At 35.8% G+C, this 15,860-nt stretch overlaps 1 protein-coding gene across 2 annotated transcripts in view; it reads left to right on the top strand.

Moving 5' to 3' along the window:
* BABAM2 (BRISC and BRCA1 A complex member 2) overlaps positions 1 to 15,860 on the top strand; it is a 420,511-nt gene that overhangs the window by 70,418 nt on the left and 334,233 nt on the right. The gene's annotated exons all lie outside the window — the stretch shown is intronic.

Below are 15,860 nucleotides of genomic sequence, written 5' to 3'. Positions count from 1 at the left end.
AATCAGAAGTGTCATATCACATCTTCCAGAAATATTTCACTATGCATCTCTACAAGATAATGTCTCTTCTTTTAAAACATAACTTTAAACATAACTTTTTTTCATCATCACTTTAAAAAATCAACATTAATTCTCAAATCTTTCATTACCAATTAGTATTCAGATTTCCCTGGTTGATATATACACACAAACACATAAACACACATACATATGTAAAATGTGTGTGTGTTTTACAATTTGTTTGGATACTGACAGATTGCAATAGGTTGCTCTGTTACTTAGGTGTCTTATTTACAGTCATCTCATCCTGCGTCTCCCCTTCTTTGCTCTGTTTTTTCCTTTTACCCTTCCTTCTACTTCTCTTCTTCCATTTCCCCCTTATAGCCTTTTTCTTCCTGTTCTCCTTTCTCTTCTTCGTCCTTCAATTTTTTTCTCTATTCTTCATTGTTTTCAATTTATTTGTGAAGAAACTGGGCTGTTTGTCTCATAGTTTCCCTCAGTCTGAATTTTGATGATTTCAGCCCTGTGGAGTCACTTAACATGTTCCTTTGCTCCTGTATATCCTGTATGAATTGGTGGTTTGATCTAGAGGCTTAATCAGACTCAGATTTATTTTGGGGCAAAAGTGTTTCACAGGGTAACATATTCTTCGATTAGGGCCTGTGTGTCTGGTTGTCTTTTGATGTAACAGCCTTTAGTGGTCTTTGCTTGGATCCATTAATTTGTTAAGAGTTACAAAATGGTGATATGCTATCATCTCTTCATTTATTAGTTGAAATAATTCTATAAAGAGAAGTTTTTCCTGATCGACTGTTTGGTAATCCTCAGTACAATTCCTTTAGAAGGATAGAACAAATGCTTGACTCTCTTCTTTTCTGGTTTTCAAAATGAGTAAGTTCCTTTGCATCTTTTATAGATACCTATTGATTTTTAAAAGAATCATTAACTCATGGGCTTAAAATTCGATGTATTTAAACAGTCCATTACATTTGTTATTGATGCTTAAAGTGATGCATCTTTGGCTAGTGAGAGCCTCCTCATTATGTTCCCGAGTCTGGTTGATATGACCCCAGAAGCCTTTGATAGCTCTCACTTTCTGTCATGATGGCATATTCTACCCTCATCTTGCAGGTTTTTTACTCTGGACCTCAGGCCAGCCTTTTCACTCTTCCTCTTCCTCCAGGGAACAACTGGGAAAGCAATTTCTTATAAGAAATTTCTTATAATTCTCTTAGAGTTCTTATAAGAAATTGCTGCGCTTTGCAAAATTGTGTGTCTGTCTGTAGTGAGTTGCTGAGCCAGATTCTCCTGGGGGCTCAAGCTATGCTTTGGTTTGATTAAGTTGGTACATCAGGCAGCTTTAATAGCTTGAGCCATTCTCCTCTGTTGTAAGTAACTTTGTTTGTTCAGTCTTTTGTTCCTTTCTTTGCCTTTTGGGCACAAGCATGCTGCCTTCCTTTGCTGGTTGTGGGCTAGAAATGGAAGTACGGAAACCCTGTCTCATGAACTTTAGTGACCCAGACTGAGTGTGCCTTCTTGTGGGGTCATCATTGAATGAGCAGAGCTGTCAGAGATAGGATTTATGGAAAAATCACACACAACCATGGTTAGATATTAAACGTTTCATTTCTCTAGGAGGAACATATATGTCTTCATTGAACAGCCAAATTTTCTGCCTTAGTTTGGATTCCCAAAACAGCAGAGTCTGAGACAAGGATAAATCCTTTATCTAATTAATCAGTTGTAAACATTTTGCCATATTTATTTATCTTTTTCTCTACTCACACACATGTATGCGTATCTCTGCAGATATAGATGTATGTTTATATATCTAAATCTTTTTGCTGAACTATTTTAAGTTAAGTTGCAAACATTTTGATACTTTACCTCTAATATTTTATTTATTTACTTTTTTAAAGATTGGCACCTGGGCTAACAACTGTTGCCAATTTTTTTTTTCTGCTTTATCTCCCCAACCCGCCCCATACACAGTTGTATATCTTAGTTGCAGGTCCTTCTAGTTGTGGGATGTGGGACGCCGCCTCAATGTGGCCTGATGAGAGGTGCCATGTCCACGCCCAGGATCCGAACCCTGGGCCGCCGCAGCAGAGCGTGCGAACTTAACCGCTCGGCCACGGAGCCGGCCCCTAATATTTCTATATATCTTCTAAAAAAAAGACATTTTTCTTCTATAGAATCTGAATACCCTTATCATACTCAAGACATTTAACATTGATACGGTAATATTATCTACTATGTGGTCCATATTCATATTTCCACTGTTGTCTATTAGTGTCCTTTTCGCTTTTTTCCCCTTATCTGTGATACAGTGAACGATCATACACTGTATTTACTGCTTATATTTCTTTAATTTCTTTAATCTAGAACAGTTCTTTTACTTTTTTTTTTCTGTCATTCCTGATATCAACAATTTTGGAGAGTCCAGGCCTATTGTTTTGTAGAATGTCATAATTTGGTTTGTCTGATTATCTCTTCATGATTGTATTTAGGTTAAACATTTTTATCAGACTTTCTTGATAGGTGATGTTATGTCCTCAGTGCAGTCATCACAAAGTCCACCATGTCCATTTTTTCTATTATTGGTGCTGCTAAATTTGACTATGTAGTTAAATTAAGGTGGTATCTACCAAATTTCTCCCTTATAAAGATACCTTCTTTTATTGCAATTTGTTAGTAATCTATGGGGTGATACTTTGAGACTGTGTCCTGTTCCCTGACAACCTTTTACCTAATGGTTTTTAGTATCCATCTGTGATCCTATCTTAAATCAATAACTTATTGTTTATAATTATTTTTATAGATGTCTTACCTCTAAGATCATATCTCCTAGATTGCAAGCTTTATTAAGCAGAATCTCTTAACTCTTTTTCTGTTACTCACACTATCTAGAGTATAGTATATGCCTAATATTTCTTGAGGGATTGAATGAATTAATAAGTGAAGATTATCTCTCTAGAAAATGAGAAAAAAGTCTTCTTTTATCCTGCCAGTTTAATCCAAATATTCATTTATATACTTCTTTTTTTTAAGCTTCCTCAAGTATAGAATAATCAGTTACCATTTTTTATATTGTTTGACATTTCAGGATTTTTTTCATGGTGTCCTCCAAATGACAATGTCTCCTTTTCTTTTCTGTAAATGCAAAGCTACTTACTCTGTACATTTAAACCAATCTTTTTATTTAGCTTACTGTGATATTTAGTTCACAGAAAATGAAATGTAAATGCATAGTATTCTAGAGGCTACACCTAAATCAATGCTGTGTGTGTATATAAAAGTCAAGCTTATTTCCTAAGTTTTCCTTTATTATTGTTTTCTCAGTTTTTCACTATTTCATGATAAAGATCGTTATTGATTTGTTTTGAAATTATATTTCGTTCCTAACTACTTTTTAAAACTATGAACAAAATCATAGAAAGGTTGAGAAAGCTTACTTTATTTTTATGGTGTCAGATACATTGTAGTCATTAAAAAAAGAACTGGTAATAAATTGTATTAATGAAACAGTTTGTGAATATGCATTAGAAAATTATTAAGACTAAAATTTTCTGCAGTAGAATATGTATTACTCAATAAGGTAATGCTAATTCATAGCATTTGGCTTAAAATATTGTTATTTTATGTGCTGAAACAAGTATACAAAAATACAAGGTTAAAGGTTCATTTAAAACATATTATAACAGCTAAAGATGAGACACTATATCCATTTGCTAATTAGTCAAAATCTCTAAGAATCAGCAACATAGCAGATTCCCTCTGATATACCTAAAAATCATGTAGCTTAATTTCATGAGAACTGTCTTTTATTATAAACCAATGAAATAACGATGAAAGGGCATGTTTAACCTGGAGAAGAGAAGACTAAAAGAAGAAGTCATTTGCAGATGATTTAGAATACTGCTTAGGGTAGAACTAGCATTAATAGGTAAAAATGATTTGTAGGCATTTTTTTTTCAGTATAAGAAAGAACTTTTTCCAGCAACTAATAACTGCCCAGAAACAGAATGTGCTGCTTAATGAAGTAATGAGCCACATTGTACCTGAAAGTGGTCATGGAAAGTTGGATGACTTTTCCTACTTACCTTCCTGTCATTCCCTTCCTTCTCTTCTTTCTGAATCATTTGTTCCTCTATATCTATGCTGCCCAGTATGGTCGCTCCTAGCCTCCTGTGGCTGTGGAGTACAGTTGGCCCTCCGTGTCAGTGGGTTCTGCATCCGCAGATTCAACCAATCAAGGATTGAAAGGCCTATGATGGTTGCATCTGTACTGAATATGTACACACTTTTTTCTTTGTCATTATTCCCTAAACAATACAGTATAACAACTCTTTACGTAGTGTTTACATTATAGTAGGTATTGTAAGTAATCTAGAGATGATTTAAAGTCTATGGGAGGATGTGTCTAGGTTAGGTGCAAATACTACAGCATTTTATAGAAGGGAGTTGAGCATCCATGGATTTTGCTAAAATCCCTGGAGTCCTGGGACCAATCCACCGCAGATACCAAGGGATGACTGCACTTGAAATCTGGCTCTTCTGAATTGAGATGTGCTGTAAGTGTGACACATTAGATTCTAAAATCTTAGTACTACAAATAATGTAAAATAGCTCACTAATAACTTTTATATTGATTACGTGTCGAAACGACACTGTTTTGTATATATTGACTAAATAAAACATATGAAGATTAATTTTAATTAATTTTTATTTATGGTTATTATTTATTTAATTGTTAAGATTAATAATTAGTTCTGGAAAATAAGGAGTAAACAGTGTCCACCCTATCTCTCTCACTGGTTACAATGAAAAACTCTAGAATGCCTAAGGAATACATACAGCAATTACCTGAAGACTCTGAAAAGTAAATAATAGCAGAAATACTAAGAAGAGAAATCAAAACTCAAGGAATAATCCATATAGAGGTTTGTTTCCTCCCTTCCCCCTTTTTTCTTTCATATGTCCTAGTTTAAACCCTAGGGCACCCCACGTCCTGGAACTATGCAGCAGGCGTGGACAGAAAAAGTTCTAATGAAAACCCCCTCTCTCAGGTCAGAATACCAAACAGGATGGAGTTTTAAAAACTCCCTTGGCCGCAACTCAGGCAAGCTCCAGTGATGAAACTGGACTCCCTCAGCAGCCTCTCAGACTCTTTTCCTTTGCTGCTTCACCTCCAAGTGGACACAGTCATGGGAAGTGCGCAGGAACATGGGGAGGCAAAACTCCCATTTCTAGACAGAGCACCAGGAAAAGGCAGCCCTGGGAGCCAGAGAGTATGGGGAAAATCACAGGGAGGAGGGAGCCAGAGAAAAGAATCCTTCAATTTGTGTATGAAGTCTCAGGCTTATCTTCCGGCTGCACATGTATGGAGCTGGACAGAACTGATGTAGCAAAGGCTTTGAGAATTGAACTATAGTGTAGACCAGTGTTCAGATTCCAGTCTGATCTCTAGGTGGCATATACTTGGGGGAAAGTTGGAATAGCAATAAGACTTTGAAAACTATACTGACATTTGAACCAAGTCCCCAGAAGATGGTTGACCACTTTCAGTCTGAACCTAAATTTATGCCAGTTCATTTGGCAACTTAAAATGAAATGGACAAATTCCATGAAAGACTTCCTTAGTCTTTAAGGAAATGCAAATTAAACCATATTGAGATGCCACAACACACCTGTTAGAATGACTAAAAACAGCAAGGACAATGATAACAACAACAAACTGACCACATCAAGTGTTGGCGAGAATGTGTAGCAACTGGAACTCTCATGGCATTGCTTGTGTGACTGTTAAATGGAACAGCCATTCTGGAAAGCAGTTTCTCAGTTTGTTTTAAGATTAAAGATACACTTTTTCCTATGACGTAGCAATTCCACTCTTAAGTATTATTTATCTAGAAATGATAACCATTTCTCTAGAAACGGAAATTTTATGGTCGCACAAAAACCTGTACATGGATGTTTGTAGCAAGCAGCATTATTCATAATTGTCAAAAACTGGAAATAACCCAAAGGTCCTTTATTGAGTAAATGGATAAGCAAACTGTGGTACATCCCTCTAATGGAATACTAGTTGGCTATAAAAAGGAACAAACTGTTGATATGGGCCCTTAAATGTATCAGTTCATTTGGCTTAATCTCAGATGCCTTATGCTAAGTGAAAGGAGCCAGTTTCAAAAGGTTGCATGCTGCATGATTCCATTTGTGTGACATTCTGGAAAATGCCAAACTGAAGGGACAGAGAATAGATCAGAGGTTGTCAAGAATGAGGGATGGTGGGAAAGTTTAACTACAAAGGGATAGTATGAGGAAATTTTGAAGGGTGATAGAATTGTTGTATATCCTAATTTTGGTGGTGTTTACACAAATATATGCATATGATTAAAAATCGCATAACTTTACCCAAAAAAGGTAAATTTTACTGTATATAAAAATTTAAAAAATAGTTAAAAATTTAATTTCACCCTTTTCATTTTGCTCTCTTAATGTGGCTACTGATAAGTTTATAATTATGTATATGGCTCATATTATATTTCTATTACGTGGCACAGCTTTTGATACTAGCAATGCAAAGAAAGATTAGATGTGGTCTCAGTCTAGAGATAGGGATCTGAAAGAAGCAAGTCTTACAAGGAAAGGAGGCAAACTTAAATGACTTAACTTCAGTCTTCCTCGCTTCCCATCCTTTTTCCAGCAGATATTTTTTGAGGGCCTGATTCATGCAAATTATGCCAACTCTCAGATATGATAATTTTTTATAGTCTCTTTTCCTTGATACAGGAAAAGAAATTCTGTCTTTCAAGACAAAAGTGTGATGTATGATGGAATCATTGGTGGTATCTGAATTTGTAAGCAAAACAGAGTATTTCTTTGAGACACTTGATAAGTTTCTTTATGATATCCTTGTGATAAATGTTAAAGTTTGTAGTATTATTGGGTAGATATTAATGTTTAAATGATTGTACCCAATAGGTACTGATTAATTGAACTGTGGCTGCCAGAGAGTTTTCCAGAAGCATGTTCAGCAAATCTGTTTATAACTTGAAACTGGGAGTGCCAACCCAAACTTGGAATGGAATCCAAGAATATTATGATGTTAAATAGAGAGGTAAATCTAACAAGATTGAAATATAATAGGGATAAATTTAAAATTCTGAAATGGATTCTGAAATTCAGCTTAAGAATGAGGGATATGGGCTTAGCAGTAGTGTATATATAAAAGTCTTGGGGCTTTTAGTTGATGGGAAACATCATACAAGTCACCACTGGTGTGGCTGCCAAAAAGGCTATTTCAATTTGCAATGTTATGTATTAACAGAAGTTTAGTATCTAAAATGAAGGCCTGGCTTTTCTTATTTTATTCTGTGTTCTTTAGAGCACACCTGGAATCTTATGTTTAGTTTTGGGTATTATCCTCTAGGAAGGCTATAGACAAACTAGTACATTTCACAGAGGAGAGAGCAGGATGCTAAAGGACATTGAGACCAAGTCAGATGATGAATAGTGAAAGAAACTGGGATATTTAGTCTGGTCAAGAGGTGACTCATGGTGGGGTTCAAAGAGAGGTCACGAGAACTGCCTGCAAATAATTGAAGGGCTATGATGTTAAAGTGAAACTAGAATTGTTCCATAAGTTCCTAAGAACCAGCGGATGAAATTTTCAGACAGAGATGGAGAGAGAGAGAGAGAGAGAGAGGGAGAGAGAGAGAGATTAAATTTCAGTGTAAGGAAACACTATCAAGAGTTAGAGTGAAGTCTTGGAAGTGAATCACCTCTCCAAAGTCTTCTGTGACACTATGGTTTGAGCCTACCTTTCCTTTGATAATCTCCTTCAGCCTGGCATTTCCACAACGTTATTGTCTGACTCTTCTCATGCTTGGAGTTTCAGTAAATAATCATTTTATGTAGCCATTGATAGGAATAATTCTTCTGTCATTGGCAAAATTCTGATTATTTACCACTTGAATTGTTTCTTTGAAACTATGTTTTCCTGGCAGTTATTTAAACTTCAAGATGGACAAAATAGCACGATACAATTTCACTAGTAAGAAGGAAAGGAGCCTGTGGACAAGCTCTGTTCCTTCAGTAACTGGGCAGCAGGATGTACGGTCTACTCTGCAGATCTGGTGACTGGGCCTTCCTGAGATGGTGCTGGTACCTTCTAAAGATTGGCAGCTGCTGAGGCACAAGAGTGTAAATAAAAACTGTCTTGCACCTAGAATTTCTGCGATTTCATGTATGTGTTATATTATGAAGCATTGTAGATGTGTATTTTCTAACAGAGGAACATGTGCCCTCTTTGGTTCCACTATTGTAGCCTGGCAATTTTTAGGAAGTCATGAACATGAAGACTTGAAAAGGTAGTCGTGACACTTCTAGCCATTCTAGGTGTTTCATTTCTTTACTTTTTTTTAACCTTACCTTGTATCACCTCTGATCCTATTTTTGTTTCTTTGTTCTCTTGCCTACTCTTCCTTTTTATGAAAAATTGAAGTAAGCAGTATCCAAGTAATCTGTCCTCTGTGTTTGTATCATCTTCTCCGGGGTGAAATAAAGGAAGTGCGATGTTATTGCTCTTCTTTATGATTTGTGTTGGTCTTTTCTGCACCATCTCTGCCCTGAGGTCAGGTGCTATGTTTTCTTCTTCCCATATAACTCCCCAGGTGTCCAATATGTGCATCTGTGCATGGTGAGTTTTTAATAAATGTTCTTGACTGATTTACTGACTGTTCTCTATAGCAAGAAAACAATGCGACGTTTTATTCCAAAGAGGATATAGAGTATTGAGGCAAAGTGCTTCAGGAGTTCTTTAAGGTTGAAGGTAAGAGTTTGAGAAATTCTCAAATATGAGAGTGTGAGGTTCTGAAAGATATTTAAATTTGCTTCTTTGTTTTGAAAAATACTTGTATACTGTTTTTACTATATGTAATCTGGTAATCTCTGTTTCTAAAACGATCCTTTCAGTTGAGGGTGTGATAATTTGGTATATGTTGTTTTTTTTTTTGAAAAATTTATTCTATATTCTAATGCTTTCAGATGGTTTAAAAATTTTTTTAAATCAACTGAAATTTTTAAAAAATTAACATTCCCTGGTACTCTCTTTTAAAAGGACCTATTTGGGGAACTTCTTGAAAAATAAAGATCTTTATAAGTATTCATCTTATAAAAATAGTCTTTGTTTTTAAAAAGGGTTCATTGCAGAGTTCCTTTAAATGGAGAACTCCCCAACTGCATTTTCAAGATGATTTTATTTATAAAAGATAAATTTACTCATAACCATTGAGTAAACACTTTCTAACTTGTGTTTAAATTCAGATTAAACTGGGACAGATTTTTGCATCAGATTAAAACAAAAAACAACAGCTTTATTGAGGTGTAATTTACATAGCATGCCACTTCACTCTTTGAAAGTGGACAATTCAGTGGTTTTTAATACATTCGCAAAGTTGTGCCGCCATCAACACTAATTCCAGAATATTTTCATCACCACTTAAAGAAACCTTGTACTTGCTAGCAGTCACTTCTCTTCCCTCCCTTTCCCAGTCCCTAGCTGCTTTCTGTCTCTGTGGATTTATATATTCTGGACATTTCATGTAAATAGAATTATACAGTAATCAACAATACATGGCCTTTGTGTCAGACTGTTTGCACTTAGTATAAAGTTTTCAAGGTTCATCCACACTGTAGCATGTATCAGTTTTTTTTTTAAATAGCTGATTAATATTCCATTGTATGTATATACCGCATTTTATTTATGCATTCATCCGTTGGTGGACATTGGGTTGTTTGTACTTTTTGGCTATTGTGAATAATGCTGCTGCAAACATTGATGTGCAAGTTTTTGTGTAGATGTTTTTCCTTTTTCTTGGGTATGTACCTAGAAGTAGAATTGGTAGGTCATGAGGTACCTATGTGTTTAACATTTCGAGGAACTGCCAAACTGTTTTCCAAAGTAGTGGCACCATTTTGTATTCCCACCAGCAGTGTAAGAGGATTCCATTTTCTCCAGATCCTCACCAACATTTGTTATTGTCTTTTTAATTGTAACCATCATAGTGGGTGTGAAGTAGTATCTCATTGTGATTTTGATTTTCATTTCCTTAACAACTAATGATGTTGAGCATCTTTTCATATGCTTATTGGACGTTTCTGTATTTTCTGTTGAGAAACGTCTATTCAAAATCATTTGCCCATTTTTAAATTGAGTTATTTGTCTTTTCATTGTTGATGCGTGTGTTCTTTATATATTCTGGGTACAAGTTCTTTATCAGATGTATGATTTGACAAATCATATATTTTCTCCCATTCTGTGGGTTGTCTTTTCACTTTCTAAATAATGTCCTTTGAAGAACAAAGGTTTTAAATTTTTGTGAAGTCCAGTTACCTAGTTTTTCTTTTGTTCCTTATGCTTTTGATTTCATATCTAAGAAACACTGCCTAGTTATGAAGATTTACTCTTATGTTTTCCTTAAAGTGTTTTATAATTTTTGCTCTTACCTTTAGGTCTTTGATCCATTTTCGGTTAATTTTTGTGTATTATGGGTGTGAGTTAGGGACTCAACTTCATTCTTTTGCATTTGGCTCTCCAGTTTTCCCAGTACCATTTGTTGAAAAAATTCCGTGTTAGCTGCTAAAACAAATAGTAATACACTGGGTGGCTTAAACAACAAATGTTTATTTCTCACAGTTCTGGAGCCGGGGAAATCTGAGATCAAGGTGCTGGCAGACTCAGTGTCTGGTGAGGATCTGCTCTCTGGTTTATAGACAGTCTGTCTTTTCATTGTAACCGCACATGGCAGAAGTGGGCAAGGGAGCTCTCGGTCTCCTTTGTAAGGATACTAATGCCATTCATTAGAGCTCTACGCTTATGACCTAATCACCTACCAAAGGTCCCACCTCCAAATACCATCACAGTGGGGATTAGGTTTCAACATATGAATTTTAAGGGGATACAAGCATTCAATCTATAGCAGACTGTTTTACTTAAAAAAATGTTTAATGATGGTAAAATATAGATAATAACATTTACCACCTTAATAATTTTTAAGTATACATTTCAGTTGTGTTAAATACATTCACATTGTTGTACAACCAATCTCCATTACTCTTTTCACCTTGAAAAACTGAAACTCTGTACCCATTAAACAACAACTCCTCTTTCTCTTCTTCCCCCAGCTCCTGCTAACCACCATTCTTTCTGTCTCCATGAATTTGACTACTCTAGGTATCTCATATAAATGGAATCATACATATTTGTCTTTTTTGTGACTAACTTATTTTACTTAATGTGCCATCCTCAAGGTTTATGCATATTATAGCGTGTATCAGAATGTTCTTTTTTAAGGCTAAATAATATTCCCATTGTTTGTGTATACCACATTTTGTTTATTCATTAATCTGTCAGTGGACACTTGGGTTGAGTTGTTTCCGTTAGGCTGTTGTGAATAATGCTGTTGTGAATATGGGTATAGAAATATCTCTTTGAAACGCTGATTTTACTTATATTGAGTATATACCCAGAGTGGAATCAGTGAATCATATGGTAATTCTTTTTAAATTTTTGAGGTAATACCATCTTGTTTTCTTTTTTTTTTTTGCTGAGGAATATTCACTCTGAGCTAACATCTGTTGCCAATCTTCTTCTTTTTTACTGAGGAATATTTGCCCTGAGCTAACATCTGTTGCCAATCTTCCTCTATTTTGTATGTGGGCTGCCACCATAGCATGGCCACTGATGAGTGGTGTAGGTCTGTACCCAGTAACTGAATCCAGACCACTGAAGCAGAGCACGCTGAACTTAACCATTAGGCCATCAGGCTGGCCTGCCATTTGTTTTCCATAGTGGCTGTACCATTTTACATTCCCAACAATGGTGCATAGGGGTTCCAGTTTCTCTGCAACCTTGTTATATTCTCTGTCTCTCTCTGTTTTTCTTTTTCTTGTGAGGAAGATTGTCACTGAGCTAACATCTGTGCCAGTCTTCCTCTATTTTATGTGGGACGCCACCACAGCATGGCTTGAGGAGCAGTGCTAGGTCTGTGGCTGGCATCTGAACTTGTAAACCCTGGGCTGCTGAAGCGGAGTGCACAAACTTAACCACTATGCCACCAGGCTGGCCCCTCTCTCTCCTTTTAGTAGTAGTCATCCTAATGGGTGTGAGGTGGTGAAAGAACTCTTTTTGCCCTGTTGAATTGTCTTGGCACTGTCTTGGCACCCTTGTCAAAAATCAATTGACTATAAATGTGAAAGTTTATTTTCAGACTTTCAGTTCTATTCCATTGATCTGTATATCTGTCCTTGTGCCACTACCACACTGTCTTCATTACTGTGACTTTGTGTTGGGTTTTGAAATTAGGAACTGTGAGTCCTCCAACTTTGCCCTTTTTCATGACTGTTTTTTGGTCATTCTGAATTCCTTGCATTTCCATATGACTTTTAGGATTGGCTTGTCAATTTCTGCAAAAAAAGCCAAGCAGAGGTTTTGATAGGGATTGCATGAAATCTGTAGATTAATTTAGGTAGTATTGCCATCTTAACAATATTGTCTTGTGATCTGTGAACATGAGATGTCTTCCCATTTATGTAGGCCTTCTTTAATGTCTTTCAACAATGTTTTGTGGTTTTCGATGTAAAAGTCTTAGACTTCTTTTGTTAAGTTTATTCCTAAGTATTTTATTCTTTTTGATGCTGTTGTAAATGGAATTATTTTCTTAATTTAATTTTTGGATTGTTCATTGGTAGTGTATAGAAATGCAGTTGATTCTATACATTTATTTTGTATCTTGCAACCTTGTTGAACTTGTTTATTAGTTCTCATAGCTTTTGTGTGTGGATTACTTAGGATTTTCTATATGGAAGATCATGTCATCTGTGGATAGAGATAATTTTACTTTTTCTTTCCAATCTAGATACCATTCATTTCTTTTTCTTGCTTAATTGCCCTGGTTAGAACCTCCAGTACAGTGTTGAATAGAATTGGTAAGAGTGGATATCCTTGGATCAGATTTTTAATGTTTAGTGGTTTGGAAATATGCATTACTGACAATATGCCTTTGAGAACTTGAAAATCTAGCTTTCTGTCCTCCTATAGTAACAAAAGTAATAATTTTTTTCTGTTGGAATTTAGCATGCTATTTATTTTTCAAACATCAAGGCACAATAAATTCTAGCTTGACTTTTTCCAAATCTTTGATGCCTCTGCTCTATTAACTTTATGAAATTTTTTTCTAAAAGTCACTAAAGTAACCTACCTGTAAGACTTTTAAAAACATATCTATAAAGTATATATCTTCCTAAGGAGCTGTGCATGCTGGGTATTTTTGCTCAAATTTATTCCCTACAGAAAGTGGCAGAAGTAACTCTTCCATACTTTATTCTTTACTGTTGATTTTGTCAGTACTTATATCCAATTCAGAGATTAGAATTTCTTTCACATACTGAGCATTTCTTGAATATGTTCTGTATGTGTTGCACTTTGCCCTGTTGGAGACATGAAATAACTATGAGTATGTTTAGTCTTTGAATGCTTATAAGATATTTAGGAAGATGAAGTGGGTGTACTTACCTTGTACTGCTGTGTATTTGTGGTTCTGTGTATATGTCTTGTCTCCTTCACTAAATGTAAGCTCCTTGAGGATAACCATCTTTATATTGACACGGTGTGTATCACAGTGCCTCACATGTAGCATATGTTTAGTATGAATTTTAAAAATTAATGGAATAACAAAAACAATATAAGACTACAATTAAATACTCCTGTGAATGGCATAACCAATCAGTATTGTTGAATTTCAGAAGTAACAATGATCAGTGTGTGCCAGATTTATTAGGGAAGACTTCATGCAAGAAAAGGTGATTAAGTGGGCTCGTAGAGGATAGGTAAGAACTGAGCAAGGAGAGAGAGCATTTCAACTAGGTGTCATAGTATTTGGAGGTCAGCAAGTGGATCATATGGACTGGAATAGAAGATTGGTATTGGCTTGTGGATAGAGAGAAGGGTGGATAAATAAATAGGAATATTATATTTTGGAGGCATTAAATGCCAGTTTGAAAAGTTTGCTCTTACTCCATTTGACATTAGAGAATAATTGAATTTTTTTTTAAAGATTTTATTTTGTTTATTTTTTTTCCTTTTTATCCCCAAAGCACCCTGGTACATAGTTGTATATTCTTCGTTGTGGGTCCTTCTAGTTGTGGCATGTGGGATGCTGTGTCAGCATGGTTTGATGAGCAGTGCCATGTCCGCGCCCAGGACTCGAACCAATGAAACACTGGGCTGCCTGCAGCCAGTGGAACTTAATCACTCGGCCATGGGGCCAGCCCCTGAAATTTTTTAAGCTAGAAGTTTTGGGGCAAAAGCAGTACTTTAAGAAAGATGTGCTTGGTGATAGTATGTATTATGGGCTGGAGGGAAATTGTTATCAGGAGACCATTTAAGAAGGCATGGTAATAATTGAATTCTTCTAGTCTGTTGACTCTTTAAGAGCAGAGTTCTTTGATTTTTAGTGCCTAGCATAGTGCCTATAGCAGAGTTCCAATATTTGTTCAATACACGCATGAATGTACAGACTATGTCATCTGGGCCTGGATAGAGCTGTTAGCAGTAGGAAGTGTTCATATGAGAGACATTTTGGAGGAAAAGTTGAGATGCCTTGTTTTCTAAGAGTATAAAGGATATGGGTATGGTGGAAGATGACACTCAAGTTTCAGCGTGGGTGATTAGGAATAGCAGTGCCATCCCAAGAAATAGGAAAGTCCTCCAGGGGAAGAGGAGAGTAAAGAAAAGGGACAGTCACGATCATGTTTTTAGACTTGCTGAGTTTGACATTGAAATGCATAGTACATAGTTACAGAAAGGTTCAAATGAGAACTGAAGTCCGAATGTTTAAATTTGGGTATGACTATCAAGATGGTATTGTTTGAACAGTAAAATGATTGGACTCATCTAACTGTATGTGTATGCATGGGTGCAGAGCTTATGAGCATGTACACAAGTATACACACTCTTGTATACTGGAACCCAACATGGGTGTTAGATTGTTGACATACTAATCTATTTGTTGGTATTAGCAGAATGATGAGGACTGATTCTTGGGGAGAGCAGAGGGAAAAAAAAGGAGCTAAAGGAGATAGGAAAGGAACAGAGAGGTAGAAGAATTTACAACACAAATTTGCTAGGGAGACTTTGTAATTTGTCTTATGTTTCAAAATATACTAGTGATAACAACAGTAGTCCTCCCATGTCACTTATTGAGTGCTTACTATATGTCAGACACGATGCTAAGCCTGCTGTCTCTCTTTATCCTCACAACAAATCTGTGATGTCAGTACTATTATATCCCCCTTTTACTGATGTAGAAACTGAAGTCTAAAGAAGTTAAAACTTGCCCAAGATCGCTTGAGCTAATAAATAATTAGGAGACCTTGTGGATATAATTATGACTTTTTTGACTCCAAGCCAAATGTTCTTTCCAATATACCAAAGGTTTGTAAGTTTAATTTCTTCAAGGCAAGGACTTTATCATTAGAGAATCAGTCCCCAGTAAAGGCTTATTACGTAGCAGGTGGTGATCGGACAGTAGCATTTCCTGTGAAAAAAATCTGTGCGTACTTTGGATGTGGCTGCTACTACTTTATACTTGGGTATTTATATTTATAGTGTGTCAGGACATAAAACTTTTTTTGGTTGCATGTTGTAGATATTAATTTAAAAGAGGATATCAGTTCTTTTATTGAAGAATTAATCATTCAGAAAGAGCTTTTCAAATTTTTTTGTTAAACTCATACAAACTTCTTTTAGAAGTTTTTCTGCTGCGTTCCTCAGAACATTCATACATTAGAAAGGA

The sequence above is a fragment of the Equus przewalskii genome, chromosome 14, assembly GCF_037783145.1.
Source record: "Equus przewalskii isolate Varuska chromosome 14, EquPr2, whole genome shotgun sequence".
In the NCBI taxonomy this organism is placed as follows: domain Eukaryota; kingdom Metazoa; phylum Chordata; class Mammalia; order Perissodactyla; family Equidae; genus Equus; species Equus przewalskii.
This window is presented reverse-complemented; position numbering and strand designations above follow the sequence as displayed.